The sequence below is a fragment of the Salvelinus sp. IW2-2015 genome, linkage group LG4q.1:29, assembly GCF_002910315.2.
Source record: "Salvelinus sp. IW2-2015 linkage group LG4q.1:29, ASM291031v2, whole genome shotgun sequence".
In the NCBI taxonomy this organism is placed as follows: Eukaryota; Metazoa; Chordata; class Actinopteri; order Salmoniformes; family Salmonidae; genus Salvelinus; species Salvelinus sp. IW2-2015.
Window position 1 is genome coordinate 29,439,439 of NC_036842.1, and position 9,012 is coordinate 29,448,450.

A 9,012-nucleotide genomic window follows, 5' to 3' on the forward strand; every position below is an offset into this window, starting at 1 on the left:
AACTGAGCTTTGGAGGAATACGCAGATTTAAAGAGGAGTCCGTAATTTGCTTTCTAATGATCATGATCTTTTCCTCAAAGAAGTTCATTAATTTATTACTGCTGAAGTGAAAGCCATCCTCACTTGGGGAATGCTGCTTTTTAGTTAGCTTGGTCCAAACATACTAAGACAATCGTGAAGAGGGCACGACAAAACCTTTTCCCCCTCAGGAGACTGAAAAGATTTGGCATGGGTCTCCAGATCCTCAAAAGGTTCTGCAACTGCACCATCGAGAGCATCCTGACGGTTGCATTACCGCCTGGTGTGGCAACTGCTCGGCATCTGACCGTAAGGCGCTACAGAGGGTAATGCGTACGGCCCAGTACATCACTGGGGCCAAGCTTCCTGCTATCTAGGACGTATATAATAGGCGGTGTCAGGGGAAAGCCCAGAAAATTGTCCAGTCACCCAAGTTATAGACTGTTTTCTTTGCTACCGCACGGCAAGCGGTACCGGAGCACCAAGTCTAGTACCAAAAGGCTCCTCAACACCTTCTACCTCCAAGCCATTAGACTGCTGAACAATTCATAAAAATTGGAAAACCACTCACATCAAAAAAATCCCACTTCCTGGATGGATTTTCCTCGGGTTTTCACCTGCCATATCAGTTCTGTTATACGCACAGACATTATTTTAACAGTTTTAGAAACCTCAGAGTTTTTTCCATCCAATTCTACCAAGTATATGCATATCCTAGCTTCTGGACCTGAGTAACAGGACAGTTTACTTTGGGAATGTCATTCATCAGAATTTCCGAATACTGGCCCGTCACTAAAAAGATAACCTGTTTCAGAGCAGGGTGTTTGCAACCCAACGGGCCAATTTTTATTGAACTTTCAAACTTCCCAAACTGCAATAACTCGTGCTTCAATAGTGCATTGGGAATTAAATGTTGGTACAGTTGAAGTCAGAAGTTTACATACACCTTAGCCAAATACATTTAAACTCATTTTTCACAATTCCTGACATTTAATCCGAGTAGAAATTCCCTGTCTTAGGTCAGTTAGGATCACCAATTTATTTAAGAATGTGAAATGTCAGAATAATAGTGGAGAGAATGATTTATTTCAGCTTTTATTTCTTTCGTCACATTCCCAGTGGGTCCGAAGTGTACATAAACTACATTTGTATTTGGTAGCATTGCCTTTAAGAAGTACGCCATGCTTAACCATCCGATCAACAAGATGCTCTTCTTTAAGAAGTACGCCATGCTTAACCATCTGATCAACAAGATGTCTTCTTTAGAAGTACGCCATGCTTAACCATCCGATCAACAAGATGCTCTTCTTTAAGAAGTACGCATGCTTAACCATCCGATCAACAAGATGCTCTTCTTTAAGAAGTCAGCATGCTTAACCATCCGATCAACAAGATGCTCTTCTTTAAGAAGTACGCCATGCTTAACCATCCGATCAACAAGATGCTCTTCTTTAAGAAAAACCACCACCGCTTTATTCATCTGCAACGCATAAGCAAAATCTTCATAGCCTACCTTCACTCCTACGGTGACCAGAAAATCCTGCATAGTGACAGTAGCTTCAGTAACACACCTAAAGCCATGCCGAAGTGAAAGGTACTGCGTCCCCATGTGGGTTGCAATCCCCATCAAAACCAGGTTCATTTCAACAAGAAATACAATATACCTAATTCTATCACAAAAAAAATCATGCTCCAGACACCACTTGCACTCGCTCATTCGATTCCCATCATGCACCAACACTCCCAGCATGCAGAGAGAGAGAAAGAAAGGGACAGAGAGAAGGCAAAACAGACATGATAGAAAGAAGAAAAGAGAGGTTTTGCACTCGGACCAGATTGTCCACAGGAAACAAGAAACAAAAGTTTCAACCACCAGAACAAAGTCCTTTCTTTCCTTCTCTGTCCTCCTCTAGATGAAATAGTGAGTTGTGACAGTTACCAGAGGAGAGCCAGGGAGGGGATACAGGTTGTCATGTCGGCCCCACACAGGCACTCTGCTCCCGGGCAGGTTAGCACAGTGCAGTGGGCTGGCTGGAGCTGTGGGTCTGGAAGAGTTTTAATCTAATAGACGCAGGGGAGAGAAAAATTATAACTTAAGATGTGTTTCATCGTGTGTGATACAGCAGGAGAAGTGAGTGTCAAGAATAAAAGAGGGAGGGGGTAGACTGAAAGAAAGAAAGAAAGAAAGAAAGAAAGAAAGAAAGAAAGAAAGAGAAAATGAGTCACAGAGAGAGAGAGAAATTACTTGGACAGACACACAGGGAGACCAGGGGGATGATTTGAAAGGGGGTACAACAGAAGTGTGTCTGTGAGATTGAGCGCAGGGATCTTTTTTACACTCAGGTCTGATTTCACCACACTGGCAGTAGATAACCACCGCTCGAGAAAAACACAGTCATAGAGGGAGAACATACCATAACCAGACCATGGATTAGAACCTGGTCCTAATGATGGTATACATCAATGTTTTTATTAGGTTTTGTTCATACCAATTATTAGATACTTTTCATGTGATTCAATCCCTAACAATCCCACCTCTTCAGCTCGGGACATTAGCGAGGATATTTATATTACCTAGAATACGCTGAACCTTAAGGCTGCTTTTGAGCTGGTGGTGCTCTTGTAGTTGGCAGGTCAAATTCTGGCTTCTAGCTGATAGTTCTATATTTGTACCAGAGCCTACAGGGTAATATGTCCAGTGGCTTGGCGAGTGAAGTGTATAGGTCAGGGGTCTGTCCAGCCAATCTGGAGGGCCTAGATATCCATCCTCATCCATCACCAATTCACCCACACAGATTAGGGATTCATAGGCACCAGCATTGAAATGGAGCATGTGTGCGCAAACACATACAGGCACATTCCAAAATCATGGCCAATACTATGCAGTTGGTCCCCGCTTTGCTGCTATAACAGCCTCAACACTTCTGGGAATGATTTACACTAGATGTTTGAACATTGCTGCGGGGATGCTTCCATTCAGCCACAAGAACATCAGTGAGGTCAGGCACTAATGTTGGGAGGTTAGGCCTGGCTCGCAGTCTGCGTTCCAATTTATCCCAAAGGTGTTCGATGAGGTTTAGGTCAGGGCTTTGTGCAAGCCAGAGCCCTGCGCTTTATGCAAGGGGCATTGTCATGCTGAAACAGTAAAGGGCCTTTCCCAAACTGTTGCCAAAAAGATGAAAGCACAGAATCATCTGTCGGACAGCCAGATGGAGAAGCTTGATTCATCACTCCAGAGAACACGTTTCCACTGCTCCAGAGTCCAATGGCGGCAAGCTTTACACAACTCCAGCTGACGCTTGGCATTGCGCATGGTGATCTTAGGCTTGTGTGCGGATGCTCGGCCATGGAAACCCATTTCATGAAGCTCCAGACGAACAGTTCATGTGCTGACGTTGCTTCCAGAGGAAGTTTGGAACTCGGTAGTGAGTTTTGGAACCGAGGACAGACGGTTTTTACACGCTACGCGCTTCAGCACTCGGTGGTCCGGTTCTGTGAGCTTGTGTGGCCTACCACTTTGCGAATGAGCGGCTGTTGCTCCTAGACGTTTCCACTTCACAATAACAACACTAAAAGTTGACAGGGGCAGATCTAGCAGGGCAGAAATTTGACGAACTGACATGTTCGAACGGTAGCATCCCATGACACTGCCACGTTAAAAGTCACTGAGCTCTTCAGTACGGGCCATTCTACTGCCAATGTTTGTCTATGGAGATTGCATGGCTGTGTGCTCTAATTTATACACCTGTCAGCAATGGGTATGGCTGAAATAGCCAAATCCACTAATTTGAAGGGGTCTCCAGATATGAGCGAACGCACACACACACCTGTCAGCATCTCTCTCATCCAGTAACTCTGAGGAGACTTCTGCTTCATGAAAATGAATCACCGGCATCAAAGCTGTCATCCCAGCCCCATATCTCTTAATTTACTCTCCTGTCTAACAGGAGAGCATGCACACACACACACACACACAGCACCACACACACCACACCACACACACACACACACACACACACACACACACACACACACACACACCACACACACACACACACACACACACACACACACCAGCACACCTCAACAACTACACACACAACACAGACACATGCAAGTAAGGCGCAAGCTCCCTAGAGTCACAGCGGTACAGAACCCTACACACACACATGCACAAGAACATAGTAACAGCGAAACAGAATGAAAACAACAGAAACAGCGAGGGAAAGAGAGGGAGTAATGGGGACAGAGAAACAGATGGAAGCAATGGAGAGGGAGAGTAGGGGATAGAAAGAGAGGGAGAGAGAGAGATAGAGAGAGTAGTCCAGAGAGAACAATAGTGATAGAATACTGCAGTGTGACAGGTACTGCAGCAGTGGCAGGAGAAGTACACACAAACACAAAAGCACACACACGCACGTCTCTCTGACTTGTTCCCCCTAGCAAGGCGATATGTGAAAAATAACCAAACACTAATTAGGCTATTTTAAGGAATCAATTATTCTTTACAGTTGCCACACACTGTTGCTGTACTAATTTGCAACTCTATCTAAACTTAAGTAAACTAACAGATGTGTTCCAATACACACTCTTGTTTGTGTCTGACTCACTGTGTACACACTGTTAACAGCCGCCTATGGATTAATACAATATATCCATTTAATTCTACAGTGGTTCTTCCTTTAAAAGTTTTGAGGTTATTCCGTGACGGTTTGTGGTAGATGGTGGCAGATTGTGCTAAATTGCGTCATTCTGGCTACAATGGCTGACACTTAAATAACTTGCCATAGAATTCTGCGGCACCCGCAAGATGTGCTTTAGTACGTCACAACTTTTAAAGGAAGAATGAGGTGTTTAATTTCTGTATTACCAAATGAGGAGAGAGACAAACTTCACACACAAGTCAGAGTTATACTTAAACTACATCTTTAATAATAAGAGCTTTGTAATAGCAATGACTTTCAATGATGCAGCATTTCTAATGAACCATTGAAAGTGACAACACAAAAGTACAAAGATCTGTTATAGCCAAGATACACCCCTCTCAACCTACATGACGAACAACAGATACATAGAATGGTCACAAGGTTAAGATTTGTATGAAAGATATCTATAATACATAGCAGACAGCAACTGCTGTGTCAACAGTTTTCATTGTATAGACCAGTGTCTGGTCCTCCTATTTCAAACTGGAACCGTCTCACCCTGGTATGGTATAGCACAAAAACATTACCTCATGTTATCTGTAATGCTCTTTAGGTTTTATCACCCAAAGACATCGTAAATCTCCCCTGTCAGTGTTATCTCATATAGGCCCATCCTCAGTAGAACACACACGCAATAGTTAACAGAACACTCTATTCTGTCAAATAAAACAACCATTATAATGAAATACAAGCATTATAACATAATCTTGCAATTTCCACGACATCTCCCCCATTTTGAGAGTCCTCTCAACTTAAAAGAAAATTACAAAATTTAAGAACATTCATTCACATAGAAAATGCATATATCCTACATAAACTAAAAATCACAAAACAATAACTCATTGCATGGGGTTCCTGCACATGACCAGCTTCCACAACCCTAACTCAGCCTCATTCCAAGAAACTCAGCACTGTCTCTTGTTTCAATCCCCAACACATTTTTCTAAGCACTCTAGCAATTTGTCTGGGAAGGTTATGATACACAGTCACCTGCACGAACCCACGAAGAAAAACAAAAAATGCATACAGTTTATGAGATTCAAAGCCACACTTTCCATAGACAGTGAAAAGCACATCTTTAATGCATAATGCAGTGCATGCAACAATGGGGTTTAATAAAATAAGCTTTAGTTATCTGTCACACTCCAATGGATCAGCATAGTATGTTGGATGACTAGTATGACTATTTCCATCCCAGAAACTAAAATTAGCATATCTTGTTGGACAAATCCAGGTAGTGACTTCTAGTTAAAGTAAAATCTATTCCCTTGGTGCCTAATGAACATGACCCAAGACAAGCATCATGATTCCAATATTTATAAGGCAATGCCTATAGATCAAATAGATTAGGATCATTTTCACTCTCCAGATCAGAGTTCACCCTCTCCATTCACCAGGACATGCTTATAATAGTGTCAACATCTTTAGTTCATAACAATCAAAACAATCAATCCCTAATACATTCATGGCTTCACTCATATAGATATTAACATACTCAACTCATATCAATCCTTCAGTTTTAAAAATCATTCAATTTCCAAATAAAATCGTAATTAGAACCCAATTAATTATCCAACCAAAATGTTAAAATGTCTTTGCTCAGTGATTCAAATTGGTCCTATCACTCAAAGTAAAAAACTAAATTTAACACACATCAACATTGGCAATCAACATTAGCAGAATGTACATTTAAATTAACATCCAGTATAATTATCCCATAATTATACTATTCATTTATTATCACGATTATAATACAGATCAGTATCTCAATGCATTCTTAATCTAAATTACTATAATTTTACGTGGTGTAGACTTCTACAATCAACCTGATACCGCAAAAGTCAAAAAGAAATTGGGCACAGTTGACCAACCCCCTCCTTCAGGCACTGATTCTTCTGGCGTCCTTTTTGTACTTCTTCAGATAGCTTTACAGTTCAAAGTGGATGGCCCATGATAATGTCCCAATTTCAATGTTTCACCTTAGACGTCATCACCTTTACCACCCATTATGTCTTGTCCATTCGTCAACCAGTATACCAGCCACATAAGAGAAGTTTAGAACAGCCCTTTCCCCATGCTCACTCCACGTGGACTCCTCACACTCCTGAGAAAAACATGAGAGAAAAGCAGTTGATAGAGAACACATCTGATGCTGTACACCGATTTCTGGCTCGGCTCCTTTCTCTCGGTAGAAGTGGTGCGGACAGTGCCGTATTCACTTCTTCAGACAGTTAGAGGGGGTTTGAGGTACACACAATGTTCGGTCCAATTATCTCTTCCAAGCATTAAGATACCGTCTGATGTCACTTTTCATGATAACCTCGAAAGAACAGATCAGAACAACAGTTTAATTCAGTTCATTAACTACATGATAAATTATTACTTTTACCAATTATTCTTAAATACAAATGTCTAAACATATGTCAAAGAGAATAACAACACATTCTATTGAAACTATTCTTTCAAATTAGCTTATACTCCCTATCACACTGTCAACTTCCTCGCAGAGCCACAGGATCAGGAAGTTAGACCTATAACCCATTGGGAATAGAACAGAACAAATAACACAACAATACACTCCTTCACATATCACTCAAGGTGTGTAAACTTCACTCCAAAACCTCAAAGGACTGAATCCAAAGCCTCAAAGGACTGTATCCTCCCCCATTTTTAACACATAACTCTCCATGAGAGTAATGTATAAAACAACACTACTACTGGTCAAAAGATAAAACAAAATGTCAAATAACCTAATCAAATTAAAATCACTACTCTGAAAAACTCCAYAAAGAAAAATGATTTTACGCCCATATGGTCATAGGAAAATAGACTTAAAGCAGCCTACCCTTAGTCAAAGGCAATGCCCTCTACTTCTTCACATTGGTCCAAATTACAAATATGGCTAAGAACTACAAACTTCATCATAATTATAATCAAATTACCTTGAAATCAGTATTACAAATGACCTTAAATTCATTATCCAAATGGCTTTCCAATGAGGGTGATCAAACCACAATAGAAAATCATGATATAGGTCATACAAACCCTTCAAAGAAGTGTTTACTAAATTCAAGAAAAATAGTCAACATATCCTACATGTTGTATCCCAGGTTCCCAGAACATTCCTTTTCAAAGAATTCACGTGTTTAATAAAAACTCAGAAAATAAAAACTTCTAAAAATTCCATGTGTGTGCGTGCCCCTTTAAGATATCTTAGCACTAAGACAAATGTACAACTCACCAAACCCAAAGGAAATAGAACACATAAACAAACATAGTATTTTAAAACCACCAACAAATAGTCATAACAAATGTGTTGTGTGTGGGTATTTGCAAACCTTAAGGTAAAAACAAACAAAAACTTGCCACGTCCTTTCAACCTGGTAGTTCACGGCCTCTATCTCACTCACTCTCTCCAAGATTATAGCCCCAGGAAACATTCCAAAGAGAGACAATGAAACACTCATTTTCCCAGAAAAAAACCCACAAAGCCTTGGTCAGCATTCATTATACTACACCGATTCAGAAACCCAAAAGTTAACTATAAACAAAACCTAATAATAATGATAATTCCACTGTACTCCCTCAAATCATGAATCATTAGTTTTAATCTACATCAATGTATATGTATGCTTAATGGAACATGCGCTACCCCTAGATACAATTATCCTGGTATCATTACTATCTAAATGTAATTATTTTTTCCTCTGTCGCAAATGTAGTACATTTCTCAGCATAAGGAATCAGCAATATTTTATCCCAGGTATTTAATAAAAATGTAGACGTGTTCTCCTGTGTCTAAACATACATACTTTAGGTAACTTCCATCCGTCCCGGAAGAAAGAATCCTACTCAAACACATCAGATAATACAATGTTTAACTTCTTGCAACTATAGGGGGTGCTGTTCCGCATTAGCATATTTGTGTCTCCAAATTAAACTGCCTCGTGCTAAATTCTTGATCGTACAATATGCATATTATTGTTATTATTGGATAGAAAACACCTTCTAGTTTCTATAGAAGTTGGAATTTTGTCTCTGAGTGGTACAGAACAATTTCTACAGCACTTTTCATGACAGGGTTCAGATTTCAGAAATTTTTACCCCTGATCTGGGGTCTGTTGTTGTTTAAGGGACAGTGAATGCTATGAAGAAACCGACACTGCCTACGTCTTCCTCTGGGTGTCTGTACGTCATCACGTTTTCAATGGAATCGATGGGACATTCACAGCCATAAAAAACACAAATGTTTAGGGACCGCCTTTCGTCGTCGTGCGCCTGAAGCGTG